Source organism: Castor canadensis, chromosome 11 (genome assembly GCF_047511655.1).
Source record: "Castor canadensis chromosome 11, mCasCan1.hap1v2, whole genome shotgun sequence".
NCBI lineage: Eukaryota > Metazoa > Chordata > Mammalia > Rodentia > Castoridae > Castor > Castor canadensis.
The window spans coordinates 108,217,954-108,234,186 of NC_133396.1; the positions used below are offsets into that span (position 1 = coordinate 108,217,954).

A 16,233-nucleotide genomic window follows, 5' to 3' on the forward strand; every position below is an offset into this window, starting at 1 on the left:
TTCATCTAGGAATCAGAGAAACATCCCAGGAAGTAAATATTAAGGACAGTAAAATACAGCTTTAAAAGCTACATTTTTATTACATTCTACAAGATAAGTTTACTCAGTGTGAGGGTTGTAGACTGATTATTTAACATCCACCTGATTAAGAAGACACACGACTTGACAAGGTTGTAGAAGGAGGTATTTGAGGTAAACTTGAAGGAGGGATAGAATTGCAAAATGTTCAGATGATGGGGAGGGATTTGAAGGATAATTTGGATAGAGGAAGAGGAAAGTACTGTTGCTAGTCCCAATAGTAGCATACTACTATGCTGCTACCATGTAGTGGTTACTGGGAGAGCAGTACTGTGCCAGTCGTAATTATTAGTAGCAGAAGCAATAGCAGCACTTTAAAAATACCCTGTACTGAAGACATACCCCAAGCTAAGAACTGTAAACTCTGACTACTTACTGCTTCCCAGGAGAGGAAAGAAAGGCATGAAGATATACAAGTGCAAGTTATATCTGGGCAATTGTGGGTTGTTCGTGTGGCAGAAAATTGGATTTCATGGGAAATTATGAATCTTAGAAAAGAAATTGGAAATAAGTTCTGTTGGTTCTTGAGAAGCACATGCTTTATTCTCTAGAGAGCCACGGCTTTTTTCAGAATTGAAGAGATAAGTTCAGAAATGTGGTATAGGATGTGTGTTTTGGAAAAAAAATAACATGTAAAGGATATATTGGAATAGGAGAAAGAAAGAAAAACAAGACTTACTGGAAGGCTAGTAAGAGAATAATTTTAGATGTAAATGTACCTAGAACTAAACTAATTGCAGTTGTGGGTAAGAAATCTGTATTTTCAAAACTTGTTGATAGGTTTTCTATTTTGTGTTTTATTTATTCATTCATTATGCATTTTTCTTTTCTTCTTCCACGTGTCCACATGTGTATGTGTGTGAATGGGTGTGTACATGTGTGTTTGAAGAAGAAAGACATGGTGGTGGGGCTAGGTTAGGGGTAACAACACGAGTTTACTGAGGAGCAGGAGCGTGGAGAAAAGATTAAGTCTCTGAAGAAGACCAGAAGAAATGGAGGTTTTTTTTTTTTTAACCAATCACATTATAGGCTTATTTAAAAGCAATGCTATTTCTGGATGATTGACATAGAACAGACCAAGTTAAGAACACTTATCTTTCCCAATTCTGCCCCATCCATTCTAATTCTGGCCAGAGCACCCCTCTGGCCTGTGAGGTTTCAAGGCCACCTCTAGCAGATCACAGGGTAAAGAAGACAATAGAGGTCCTTTTAGAATGAGATGCTGAGCAGTTTCCTTATTTTATTGTTCTAATCAGTAAGATGCACACTAGAAGAAGCAAGGCATGGGGTAAGTTAGGACCTTTGACATAGGATTTTTATGGAGTAGGCACAAAGATGGATACAAGTCAAGTAGATAAGATTCAGCAAATTTGAGTTTCTGGACCATAGGGAGGTCCAATATTTTATCTCAATTTCTTCCCTTGGAACTTTTAGCCTTTAAGGCAGGTCAAAGGGGAGAAGGAGGATGGCATCTGAAGCTTGCAGCTCTAATGCTGCTCTTCTAGGCTTGGGATCCATTTCAGCAGCAGCCCCCAGACTGTTGACTGCTCCCCCCTCCACAGCAGCTGGATACCCCAGAGGGCTGGCTGCAGCAACCAGAGCTCTGCTGTCTGTGGTAGTGGGACTTGTGGTGCTTGTGGTGACTCAGGCAGCAGCCACCACCCCCGAGCTGCAACAGCACCCAGAGCTGACACTGCAACAGGAAGAGGCTGGAGGGCACTTAGGGTGACACTTTGGGGGGTATTTTGGGGTGGGGCACTTGGGAGGACACTTGGAGGTACACTTGGAGGGGGCTGGCACTGCTGCTGGCTCTGCTGGCAGGACGTAATGGTGGGCAGGTGTTCAGGAGCTGAGGGAGAATCAAACACAAGTCAGACCCAGTACTCAGAGATAAACCTGTCTGCTCTTGTCCTTTCAGCTTTGTTTCTATTCCACACATTTTAATTATCTGATAAGGGTCAAACACAGAAAACAAGTTCCTACCACAATTATCCTTTCTCAATACTTATAACTCGTCTCCAAGGATCTTCTTTGAACCTTAACCTGCCGTTTTGAATTAGGAAGAGATCATCATCTATTTTACCAAGTAGAAAATTAAGACCAAATTATGTAAAAAAAAAAAAAAGTAAAATACTGTTTTTCACATGTCATCTAAATATTGAAACTATTTTGTAAAGATTAATTTAGAACTGAAGTAATTCCTCTATGACAAGTGTCATGTCAATATCCTAAATAAAATTTCCAGGCTCCATCCCATACTTAATGTGTACATCAAGCTCCAAAAATGCCTCTGTACCAGGGTTTGAACTTAGGACCTCCTGCTTTCTAGGCAAACACAGTACAACTTGAGTCAAACCTCCAGCCCTTTTTCCTTTAGTTGTTTATAAGGTCTGCATTTTTGCCTGGCCTGCCTGGCACCTCAATCTTCTTACCTATGTCTCCCATGTAACTGGGATAACAGGCATGAACCACCACCACATCCAGCTTGCTTATGAAGATTGAGTCTCATTAACATTTGACAGGACTAGCCTCAAATCTGATCTTCTTATCTTTACCTCTCAAGTAGCTGGTATTGTAGGAGTGATCCATCTTACAAATTAGACTTTTAATCAGACTTTTGGCAGGACAACTTAAGTTTTATATTTATATTCCTATCAGCAACATGCACTCATGGGTGGGTAGTAGATTTTAAAATATTTTGTTACTGGCATTAGCATGACTTACAGTTTATAAATAGCTAATCCTTTGGTTCACGTCATCCTTACAGAAGACACACTGTGAGATGGGTACAGTGACATGTGACATCACTGCAGACATCTGCATCCATCTCACCTGCACTCAACCTTTGCTCAGGTTTTCCAATGGACTCAGGTGTGGAGAAGTGGCCAAGATGTGTTTGCTCTGGTTCATTCAGGAACCCAGTTCTTGTTTCTTGGAATTATGGGAGAGGAAGTCATCCGCCCTGTGCCTCAATCTTGAGACAGGGAAGCAACTAATCTATCAGTCTGCTTGGACTTAGGCAGTGAGTCACCAACATGGTAGTAATGTCACTGGGGCTAACCGTGTGGCCTGGACATTAGCTGTTGATGACTTTGGAACCACACAATGAAATTTTCCCTTTCCTTTATTTTTTTTTGGCAGTACTGGGGTTTGAACTTAATGCTTTGCACTTACAAGGAGGCGCTCTACCTCTTGAGCCAGGCCTCTAGCTCTGAACCAACATTTTTGTCAAGAGGTCTGTCTCACATTGTTATTCTCTCGCCTTCTTAAACCACTGCTGGGAGCACTGCTGAAATTCACTCTGAAATTAATTTTCCTATGAAACCTTATTCTTCCCCTCTATGTTTTTGTTTCTGTTTTTACTATACTGGGGTTTGAACAATTGCTAGGAGCACTCTGCCTCTTGAGTCACACCCACAGTCACGCTCCTATCCCATGCTTTCCTCCCTTCTGTGCTACAAACCAGTACAAAGGTAAATTTAGATTTTTCCATCACTGAAAATCTTTCTTTAAAATAATAATCCATGAACAATAGTCTAAAAGTGATAGGAAATATAGGGTCTTCTTTCTTAAATATTTTCTGCTAAGGTATAACATTATTAATGTGAGGCATATTAAAAAATGTCATAAATCTTACAATATATGAATGAACATATTGATAAATTAAAATTACTTTAAAATAAATTTTATATAGCAAAATTACCATACACAAGACAAAAGACAAATAGTCAAGTAGAGAAATATACAATACATGCACCACATAAAGGATCAATAACATTAATATATGAATAAATCTTGCAAATTAAAAAATAAAGAAATAGAAAAACCTAATGAACAAAAGACACTGGTAGTCTGTTCTCTCTCACACACACATACATATTCACAAGCACACACATATGTAGAAGAGGAAGATGTTCAACTCTACTAATATTGAAACAGACACAATAAAAACAATGAAGAAATATCTTTTATTCAGGGAGCAAGCTATCAGATTCTTTGATGTATTTCAAAATAATGATTGCAGTGCTAACAAAATCCAATATGTTTGAGGGTTTAGTAATATCCATTCTAAAATTTTTAAATTTTGGAGGGTGGCAATATGAATTGGCAAACTATTCTGAATAACAATATGTACCTATTTGATCTGAATAAATTTAGACTTAAAATAAGTACTTTCTAAATAATTGTTCTTCTTGGTATTTAGCATAAAGAAAAAAGATGGGCTATTGAAGAGATAAACAACAAGAATATTTTATTCTTATAGATGATAAGACCTCAGCAAAGTAGTAGAAATAAGATCAATATTAGAAAATACAAATTACACTCAAGGACAATAATAATAGCATAGTAACAATTATTTCATAAAAGAACCAACAATGGATGTTAAAGAACATTTTTGGTAATTAGTTGATGAATATAAGTATCTAAATTGTTTCACCATATCTCCCCATAGTGGTAACATGCAAAGAAACCTGGCAGAAATCAACTTATCCCAAATCACTAAAGTTATATGACCAGGAATGGGATAAGCAGACACCATGCGAGACTTGATATCATGACCTGAGAAGAACATCTGTGATCCCTGTAGAACTGCATAATCTGAATTGGTCAAGGAGAAGCATCATATATACCCCAAATCAAATGACATTCTACAAAATCAATGCTCTTACAAAATGTAAACATCATGAAAGGTAAAGATTAAGGAACTGTCATAGTTTGGAGAAGACTAAAGACTCAGGATAACTAAATGCAATGTTAGATCCTGGATTGGATCCTGACCAATAAAAACTTATTTTGTGAAAATTTCCTATCATCTTATTCAAGGTAAATCTGTTGACATTAAATGCAGGTCAGAAGACAGTGGAAGAAGATTTCCAGTAGAGAAAAGAGGAAAAATGACACTCACAGGGAAGATTTGGGTGAAATCTGGGCTTGTGGTATGCTTCAAGCAGTAGAATGTGAGAGAGAGAGAGAGAATGAGAGAGAGAGACACACACAGTTAGGTGAAATCCTAAGGCAATATCCCTTACTCAGGAGAAAGTCCCTATCAATGGCTCAGAAACAGCAAAAACTTTGGTTCCAATTCCCATTTCATGCAGCAGGTATACCACCAGGTAGAAAATCCACATAAATGTGCCAAATACAGGCATATTGGGAAAGCTTCAGTAGGACTGTGTATGTCATTATACACTGGAGAATCCATATTGGAGAGAAAACTTTTTGGGGTACTGACTGTAGAAAACATTTCTTTGACAGTCCGAATTTCATCTATCACAGGATTGACATGGGAGAGAAACAACCTGGTGAGTATGTAAAGTGTTTCAATCAGCGCTCAGGCATTAATTCACCAGAGACCCCCCAAGAGAAAAATCTCTGCCCACATTGGAGAGTGTTGAGAGACCATCTATAACAGTTCACATCTTAGTACATATTGGAGGAGACACACAGGTGAATGACCACCCAGATGTCCTGACTGTGGAGAGTTTCCATAAGAACTTTGACCTATGTGCACATCACAGAACCCACAGAGGAAGGATACCAAATTGGGGTCATGATTTTGGCAAATGCTTCAGTAAAAGCTCTGACCTTAATAAGCACCAAAAAATCCATGCACTACAAAATGTTTTGCCAGTGCCTAAATAAGCCCCTGTATAGAAAGGAAAGGGCCTCAACATTGTATTGTTTGGAAAGCCTTCCAATATAGACCCATCTCCAACTAGCTTAGGAAGTATTCCCTAGGATTTATGACATTGTTTATTCTCATGATTCTCCTGGATCAAAAGCCAAATCCCCAGTTGTTTTAAGAGTAAAAGGAAGATTGTAATCCTTCTTCTTGACTAAATCTGATGGATTACACATTTTCCTTCTCAGTGCTATATAGTTCCTGTAATAGAGAGGACATGGATTTGATGTGCATCCTTATTTACTTCTTTCAGCTGCATTTTACTGGAAAGCCCATTGTAGTAGAAATTTAGGGAGAAGTGAGGCTTTTCTTGTTGACAATAATGGCACCAATAGTTTTCAGTCCTTACTGCACCCTTAAGTTTCTGTTTCCCAGGGTCAGTCCTGCCTCATGTTTAGTGTAAATTTCCCTTCTGCCCCTTCCTCCAATCAACATGAGCCATAAGATCCTAACCAATCAGATCGTGCCAAGTTTCACTGAGGGGTATTTAAGCCTCTGCCCTTCTCTCTCCCTCTCTTTGCTCTCTCTGTCTCCCACCTGGCAATAAAGAATCTCTTGTCCAGATCATTCCTCTCTGTGTGGTCACTTTGGAGCCTACATTTGGTGCCATGACTCAGATCGGGTTTCCCCATTAATCCCAGTGGGACCCGGATTCCAACTCACCCCATGACCATCCTGAGGACGTGACTGGCCAGGACTCATCCCCCCATCGCCTGCACTCACATCCAATACCAGACATCCTGTGGTGAGTCCACATACCCTTCTTGGGCTCCCTTTGTGGTCTCTCCCTTCAGTGTCTCTGGGGTTTAAGCATTTTCCCTTTTGGCTATCTCTGGGGCTCAGACAGTAGAGGGGGGTTCTCCTCCCTCCATCTGTGGCTTGGGTCTATTTTCGTGTTCTCAGCCACACCACAAAAGCCTGACACCAGGTGACCCACAGCCTCCAGCCTTTTGGCCTTGCAAGCTACTTGAATGCAGTGACAACTGCTTCTTGTGTACCTTGTACCATTCCAGGATATTCGAGCTGTGTGGGGATGCCCCACGATTCAAAATATCCTTCCAACCTCGTCCTTTGGGACTGGCTCCCATCATGGGGGCCACCTCCTCTTTGCCGTCTGGCTCCCCACTCAGATGCCTCCTCAATAATTTGGACACCTTGGGTTTGACCCCAAATATAAAACAAAAAAATTTGATCTGCTTTTGCACCCAAATCTGGCCCACTTATCCTTTAGACAACCAAAGTCACTGCCCCTTTTCGGGTTTTTAGATCCCAATCTTCTACAGGACCTATGTAACTATTGTGAGTGATCGGGCCGATGGGGAGAGATTCCATATGTCCAAGCTTTTCATACCTCTGTCTACATCCAGCTCTCTGCACCACTTGCAAGCCAAAACTTGTACTTCAAACCCTCCCTCTGTACTTTCTGTTCCCCTGTGCAGATTCTATCAGCCTGTAAACCAGTTTCTAAATCAGTCAATTCCTCTCCCAAACCTCCTCCTTCCCCATGTAAACAGACTTCATGCACTGCGTATACCATACCTATCTCTTCCTATCTTCCTGAAAAACTTTCCCCATCATGGAGTTAAGCAAGCCACTCCTTGCCAACTCTGGCCTCAAGGCGATTCCAGCTCTGGGAGAGCTCATGCTCCCTTCCTGTGGGCTGAGACCAAGCCCTGGATTTATTCAGGTATGCCTCATGCTACACTGGTGGAGTCCTATTTGATTATGCCATCTGACAAGTGCTTCTCTTCCTCCACATGTAATGCCCCTTTTTCCTGAGACAGTGACCGGAGAGGGAAAGCAAACAGGCACACCTGTGCACAGGATGCCAGCTTCTAGACACAGCAAAAACACTTGCCATAGGTAAGAAAATCCATAGAGAGGACCCAGCACATCCCGGGTCACCAGCCACACGTGGTGATGACTGCGGCCTGCCGCCACTTCCCCTAGAATAAATGCGCACAGAGTACACAGGAAGTGGGGAAGGGTGACAGGCTGCAGGATCAGGCCTAGGCAGTCAGGGTCATTTGTCCCAGGTGTGTGTGGAGGGAGTGGTGCCTTGCACAAGTCCTGATCCTAGCCCCACCTCAGACCTCAGAGCATCAGACCCAGTCATTGTAAGCCAATTGTTAGCTCAAGGTTATAGTTCCAGAAATAACAAAATAGACATTGCTGTGGTCTCTAAACTTCTCATTTAGAATTTTCTATACCTTTGGCCTCAACATAAATTTTTGCCTCCAAATATTAACACTAGTTGTCCCGTATGGTACTGTTATTGGCCTGAAATGCCCTCTGAATGCCCTTCTCTAACTTTACAAATGATTTTTGTTAAAAAGGTAAGCTTTATTAAAGAGGCTGCCTGCTGTTACCTAAAAGACAGGATCCTAATGTTTTGTTCTTTCTAGATGGGACCTGCACCTTCCAGTCTTCTGGCTGGTAGATGTTGGAAGCTTTGTACTGAGGCCTGGCCTCAGTATGCCTTGGGTGACCAAGAGAAGTGGCCTTCACAGGGTTCCTTAAATTACAATACCATACTCCAATTAGACCTTTTCTATAAAAGTAAAAAAGTAAACTGAGGTCCCCTATACAAATTTCTACCTTCTAAGCCACTCTAATACTCAGAACCTCTTAACGAGTGCTTCCCTCTCCAACAGGCAATGGTAGGAAGAGGGCAAGTCGTATGTCCCCTTCCAGTTACCAGATCTAAGGGAAATTTAAAAACATCTAAACAGCTGTACTGATGCCCAGACAAATACATCCAAGCCTTTATCTCTGTGATCCAAACCTTTCAACTGACATGAAAGGATATTATGCTTCTACTAGACCAGACTCTTATCTCATTAGAAAAGCAATGGGTTCTGGCCCAGGCCACTCAGGTTGGAAATGATTATATAGCTCAAGCAGTAGAGTGCTGCTTTACAAGCATAAAGTCCTGAGTTCAAGCCCAGCACAGCCAAAGTAAAAAAAAATAATAATAATATTTGGGGCTGAGGAAGTAGCTCAATGGGAGAATGTCTGCCCAGCATGTGCAAAGCCCTGGGTTCAATTCCCCAGCACTACTAAAAAAATTTTAAGATGGTAAAGAAGATAATTGGCATTAATGTCACTTCAGCCATCTCATAGTAGAAAAATGTAGTTTAACCTAGACCAGATCCCTCATTCTTCAAGCGAGGAAACTAAGGCCCAGAACAGTTCAGAGACTTGTTCTCCAGAGTGTCAGGTATCAATGTAAAATAACAACTTTACTTTACAGCAACAACCTAAAAAAAAAAATCCTCTTACCTTTGTACAGCATCTTAAGGATGCTATCAGAAAGCATACCACAGTGGACTCAGAGTCACAGGTGAGAGAGATTCTCCTCAAAGATAAATTTCTAACAGTCAGCCCCAGATATTCGTAAAAACCTCAGACTGTAGATGAAGGGAAAAGCCATTGAACCAAGTAATAAAGCTAGCCATGTCTATATTTATAGCTATGTCTGTATGTCCAGGACCTTACTAACAGGAGAGAAAAAGATAAGAAACACCATGGCCTCATTGCTGCTCTCAGAGAGGGCCCCACCTGACTGGGGCTTGTATCCTGAACTTGCTACCATGGTGAACAGGAGGGGCACTTCTGTAGAGAATGCTTAAGTGGGGAGAGCCTGGGAGACAGCCCCGCCCCCAATGGGACCCTGCCCTCTGCAAGGGTAGCCATTGGAGGTCTAAGTGCTCCTGTTACCAGATGGAAGGCGAGGTACCACCTCCTATAGATTGATGGGTCCCAGCCTCCTGTCCACACTCCACTTCTTGGCATCAATGTTGAGGAGCCATAATGGCAGAAAAACAAAAGGTCATTTTCCTCCTAGACAGTGGAGCCCATTTCTCTGTTTTACCTTTTTCTCCTGGTCCCCAGTCCAATGACAAAAGTTATCGCTTGAGGCAAATCTGGCCATCCCCTAGAGTGCTAGTTTACTTGGCTTCTGGCCTGCCGTGTGTGGCCTCCTCTTCTGTCACTCTTTCCTCATAGTCCCTGAAACTCCAGTGTCCCTGCTGGGATGGGATTTACTATCTCAATTAAAAGCTCAAATTCTCCTCCCCCCAGGCAGCTATCTCTGCTGCCGCCTCCTTCAGGAACAAAGAGATTCCACAGTGTGGACTGATGAGATGAGTGTAGGGTGAGCCAGGACGGCCCTCCCTATTCAAATAAAACTCAAAAATCCCTCACAGTTTCCACACCTAAAACAATATCCTCTCAAGCCTGAGGGATGATGAGGCCTTATGCCTATTCCTAAAAACAATAAGGGCTACTAATTAGTTGCTCCAGCCCCTATAATAAATTTAAAATTCTTATAAAAGTTAATTTTAAAATACAAGTTACAAAGTAAACAACTGGAAAGGATATAGATAGGTAATAAATGTATTTTTTGAGAAGTTAAAGGAAAAAGGAATGGTTTTTTTGGATGAGAAGGGATTTTGTAAAGAAGGGTTTGTCCTAAAGATTGTTTCAAATAGGAAGGATAAGGACAAACCATCAAAGGGTTTAGTATGTTGTATGAAGGTCTGAGTAAGTTTGAAAAGTGTATAATAAAAGCTTCAATGTGTGATAAAATTGAAGTTGAATATAATCTGAGAACAAGGTTATCTTAATATTGTTCTGCTCTGAGTAACATCTACAAAAAACCATTACAGAGAAAAATTTTATCAAAGAAATTATTTGTGTTTTCTGCTGATCTTGACAAGCTTTAAGTACTACTAAATCAGAGTTCATTTACATATTTGCTTATGTGTTTTAAATGACCACCTTGTAACAGTATTATGTTATACTTTATCTAAATATGGTACAAACATTTAAAAAGTTAAAAGTGTGAATTTATATAAAATAATGAGCTAAAGCTCTCTTTCATCCAAGAGTGTTACATTTAAATCCTGACAGCCCCTGCCTCCCACAGGTCACCTACCTAAGTGTGGCCTTAAAGGGACAGACTCACTCCCTGAGTCATAAATGCATCAACCCAATCTTCCATTTCCCAACCCCCTTACCATAAGACAGCTTACAACTTTCCTGGCAGTTATAGGTTTTTGCAGAATTTAGATCCCTAGGTATGCAGTCCCTGAGCAGACACCATTTTATGCTCCTCTTAATATTCCTGTTTGGGTCTTAGATAATGTATGGCCACCCATTTCTCTATCTGTAGTTGGAGGACTCTTGAAATTGTCTAGGGACAACATTTCACAGTGGTTCTCCTGGCCAATGCCCATCCTAATGCCTGTGTTCTTGCTCTCCTATTCTTAAGCTTCCTCCCTTGTATCACACTGCATGTCTGCTATTGCTAATCAAAAATTTAACCAGTTGTACCTCCAGGGATACCAACCTCTCCAAAACCATCCAGAGGACTGCTATGAGGGCCCCCACCAGGACACAGGAGCCTGAGGATCCTGCCCCATACAATGCCTCCTGCCAGAAGGAAGCAGCTAAAGAGACCAAAAAGTTAACAGACTTGGCCGAGGACCTCCTGAGAAAGCCCACAAAAAATAGCTTGATAGACCTACTACACTCTCCTCTCACTTCTTGGCTCTTACCCCTCCTCAGACCTATATTCATGCTGATTGCCTTTTGCACCTTCCTACCTTGTCTGTTAAAGTTTCTACAAACACAGGTCAACAAAATCTCTAACCAAACCTTTAACCAGCTTCTCCTTCAAGGATACCAACCCCTGATAGCACAACCAGAGGACACCTGTAATGGACCCTACCAGGACACTGGGTTATAGGCATCATGAACCCCTCACAGAATGCCTGCTACAATTCCTCAACTCCCTACGTGAAGATGGATGGCTGATACCCACCATGCAGAGGTCAGAGGATTGGCTTGAGACTCTTTATGACCTGTGGCTGCAAGGGACCTTCATCAACTTCAGGGAAGAGGAAATCTTCATTTTTGGAGCCTGGGTGTATGCCATCATGGGGCTCACCACCTCAACACTGTTTGCCAACTAACCCTCCCTTCCCCTAGGCTGCCCCTTGCCAGCTCAAAGAAGTCAGAGTGGACACAATGCTCCCCTTTCTTAACAAACAAAAAAGGGAGGAATGTTGGCAATAATGGTGCTGATAGTTTTCAGTCCTTACTGCACCCTTAAGTTTCTGTTTCCCAGGGTCACGGTCCTGCCTCATGTTTAGCTTAAATTTCCCTTCTGCCCCTTCCTCCAATCAGCATGAACCATAACATCCTAACCAATCAGATCGTGCCAAGTCTCACTGAGGAGTATTTAAGCCCCTGCCCTTCTCTCTCTCTCTCTCTCTCTCTCTCTCTCTCTCTCTCTCTCCCATGCAGCTCGCTTCTCAGGCCTGCAATAAAGAATCTCTTGGCCAGATCACTCCTCTCCGTGTGGTCACTTTGGGGGCCTACATTTCTAATTAAGTGTGTCCAGCTTCTCTACACAGTGATATAAGTGCTAAACATAATGACTCTCCCTGCTCAGTTAAGACGTATTTTTCAGGCATACTTTTCATTTACCTTAAAGAGGGAGAGGTTAAGGTCCTTCTTGGTTCTGCCGTATTAATCATCTTGTCAAGAACCAGGTGCTCTGTATGGGGAAACAATGCAAACTGTATATAGATGTTGAAGTATGAAGCCTGGATTTCTAAGTTACTTCCAAGTTCTTGAAGGATTGGAATAGAATAAAACTAGATTTATAAATGTAGTTTTGATTTCTGTCCCATGATCTGAATTTCATCTGTCTCTTGTGGTCCAGAAGCCCAAAGATTAGGGCAGCTGGATGTGGTAATAGGAACAGCAGTTGAAGCTTCCAGCTGAGAATTGCTCATATTTTTGCACACTCCAAACATAGTGTTATGCACCTCATGGGTGCTCAACACCAACCTGCAATGAACAGAGGCCACTGCCACATTTTGATGTATTGAGGAAACAGACCACTTTGTATAAGCAACCCTTTCACCTAATGATAGAGGAGATAGATTATCTTTGTTCACTGGCATTGCACGCACACACACACACAATGAAAAGCATCTCTTCCAACAAGCGATATTGTTGACCCTTTTAATCAAGTGGTGCTTAAATGAATTGCCTGGATGTTTATATCGAATGATTACTCCTTTACACCACAAGCTAAACAAACCCTACCCTTGTCCTTACAATATAAAATAGATGACACTGACAAGGATAAATGATAAGTGTGCATGTACAGTTCCAAAGATTTTAGAGAAATTTAGAGCTAGGAAGTAAACTATGCACAAATGTTAAAATCAAGTGAATTAGAGTTTTCTATTTAAAAAAAGTCTGGGAGGTATGTTCATTATGAAGCAGGAAGTATTCCAAGGAGAGAAGGCTATTGGACACATTACAGTGGGATAAACTTTCCAAGCTAGTTGCAAAATTGAGTGCTGGGTGGGTGAGGAATGGGAAAATGAGAAGCAAAGGGGAAAGGATAGACTGTAAGGAAGATTAAATAAAGTTTGGAGCATCACAAAACTTGAGGAATAGATGAGACAGGCTGTGCAGTAGGCACAGAGGACCCCCTTAGCTGAAACATGGGGTGGCAAACTGGACCACAAGAAGGTCCACCAACATCTACAGTAAGTCAGGTACTGTATTATACTCACTGACAAGGAAAGAGCTGGGTGGTATTGGGGGGTAGCTGGCTGGTATTTTAGGGGAACACTTCCTATGGAGACCAAGGACAAAACTTAGTATCTGTGAATGAGCAGGTCAAAGGAAAGATGTGTGTGGTCAGATGGTCAAGTCCTGGGACAGGTAGATGTTTTGCATTCATATTTAATTAAATCCTCTGGCTGGCATGAGATGTGGGAGAGTGGCAGGGAGATAGAATATTCCATAATCCATAGATTACTGTGTTAGATGAGAAGTTAATTAGGGCTCTGGTATTGATTAATGCTAGTGGAGAGAATTACCTAGTATTTGTTAGGAATTAAGGGAAGAGGGTATCTCAATTATGTCAGTTAAACAAAACAGGAAGATATAAGAAATACCAGTCTAAAATAGTGCCTCAGGAGCTGAGATGGTTTAGGAAATGGGTTATAATGTTGAAAAAATGAGGAATGATTTTGTTTAGCATTTCGTTTTATCGTCTTACGGAAAAGCATTGGTTAGGGCATCAACTAAAAGAAGTTTGGTTCCAGATGTCTTGTGTGTAAGTCAGCCTACTTCTGCTTCTCTTTTTACAAGGCATAATACTGTTTACACTTAATCTGCCTCTCAGGAAAACCATGTATAAAGTTTTTTTAAAAAGTTTTTCTATAAGGAATATTAGTGGGAAGAGTGAGAAAATTTGGATGACTGCAGATACTGACATCTCTGGAAAGCCAAAAGTTAAGAACAGAGTACAAGAAAAATGAAGTAGAAGTAACAATCAGTAAAGGCAAGAAGGAATGAAGACTTCTGATTTTATTGTTTCATATAATGATAGGTATGCAAAGATATAAATCAAAGAGGGACATAGGGTCTGCAAATTAGGACACCAGAAAAGCCATACACATGGTAAGTGGGGTCAGTAAATGTGTTTAAGAGAAGTTTGGTGTTCCTGGATTCCATTGCAAGAGAATCCTCTAGTTTTGAGCTCAGGCACCATCAAGATCTCTCAGGAAGAAGGGCAGGCTCAGCAGTAGAAGGAAATATGTGAATTATTGCTGCCTCCCAAGTCTGTTCTTCCAGGTTCAGGGTCCACTTCAGCAGCAGTCCCCAGACTGCTGGCTGCTCCCGCCTCCACAGCAGCTAGAACCTCCTGAGGGCTGGCTGCAGCAGCCAGAGCTCTGCTGTCTGTGGCAGTGGGACCTGCGGTGCCTGTGGTGACTCAGGCAGCAGCCACCACCCCCAGAGCTGCAGCAGGCCCCAGAGCTGACACTGCAACAGGAAGAGGCTGGAGGGCACTTTGGGGGACACTTTGGGGGACATTTTGGGGTGGGGCACTTGGGAGGGCATTTGGGGGTGCACTTGGGAGGGGACTGGCACTGCTGCTGGCTCTGCTGACAGGACATGTTGGCAGGTGGGTGTTCAGCAGCTGAGGGACCGAGGACACAGAGGACACAGAGGCCACCCTGCCCACTCTTGTTCTCTCCATTTCATTTCTAGTCTCTTCATTTTGATGAACTAAGTATAATACTAAATAATAAATCAATGGACATTTTACTTCTAACAGCTTAACAAATGCTCTGGCACCATCTCAATTGCCTCTAAATTTCTTATTAAAATAGTCTAGAGTTATATCTTTTAAGTAGGTTGTATGAACAAAAACTACCAAAATTAAACATCTAATAAGTGAAGAAGACAGTTTTTCTCACCTTGTCAGCTACAACCATGAAACTGTCTAACTTCACTGGGCTTGTAAATATTTCCATGAAGAAAGAAAATGAATGACTCACTATCGGAGTAGATTCCTTGGTGATTTTTTCCCTTAAAACCTTGGGTGTGCACAATCATAAGTGTTCTTGGAGACTGGTTGGTTCCTTTGTTAATGAGAAGCTGAAGACCATATTCTCTATGCAGACAGGGGATTTGAACTCAGGCACCCTGCTCTAATCTGGTGCTTTGCTATGTTTAGCACACCAAGATCTCACACTAATATTTGGGACAGGGATTCTCAATTTGTTGGATCTGATGTTTTAAAGAGATTCCCAATTCTAGTTTGGATTCATAGATTGATGAGTTTCTACAATTTCCCAAAGATCTGGCGATTATCTGTTTTTCTACTCTTTGAGAATTATTCCAGGCTCAGTTTTACAAGAGTCACAGTTTTGCTTTCAAAGGTGACAGACCTTCTTGAAGTCATTCTAGTAAAGTATGGAGTCAGGGCTTCAATCCTCTCTGACCTTAGAGCCCAGCCTGCTGAAGATCAATTTGGTATAGTATAAAGGCACAGTTGTCTAATTCACTGTATTTCCAACTGGCCACCTTCTACCCCTGCCCATGTGCACGTCCTCTCTTTGTCTTCCTGAGGCCTGTCTCTAACCATGTGGCCCTCCATCCCCAGGGACCCCGTCCAGCCCCCCTACCTGTTCTGGTCTGAGCATCCCTCTGGGGAATCCCTGGCTCCTGTTCCCAGTGAACACTTACCAAGATCACAGGCAGCACAGGATCTGTGGACACCTCAGGAGACGAGTGGATGGAGATGCTCTGACCTCACTGCCTTTTATCCTGGCCTTGGGGTCTGCCCTAGCATGTGAGACAAGACAGAACATGGGACGACCCGCCTCCTGATACCACGTGATCCTGTGATGGATGATGACTGAATGTTCCTCACCTGCCTTCCTCCATGGGGCACAGGGCAGCTACTCTCAGCTTGGAATATGACTAAGAAATAGGGGAGGCTAAGAAAATTCCTACCATTATTTCCCACTTTGCCCTCCCTGGAAAATATCTACCTTACTTAATTTTGGAGATTGAGCCCTTGACTATCTTTTTTTGCATCTCAAACCTTATCTCAATGGCTCAGAGAAACCTGGTTTAAACCAAGTTTT

The 16,233-nt window shown here is 41.9% G+C and overlaps 1 long non-coding RNA gene across 1 annotated transcript; it reads right to left on the bottom strand.

Annotated features, from left to right (window-relative positions):
• Positions 1-1,298: 1,298 nt before the first annotated feature.
• On the bottom strand, positions 1,299-15,877 carry LOC141414103 (uncharacterized). Its single transcript, XR_012439193.1, has 3 exons — positions 15,830-15,877; positions 12,257-12,326; positions 1,299-1,927 (listed from the first exon to the last, which is right to left on the bottom strand). It is a non-coding gene; the product is annotated as an uncharacterized lncRNA (long non-coding RNA).
• Between the last annotated feature and the right edge of the window lie 356 nt (positions 15,878-16,233).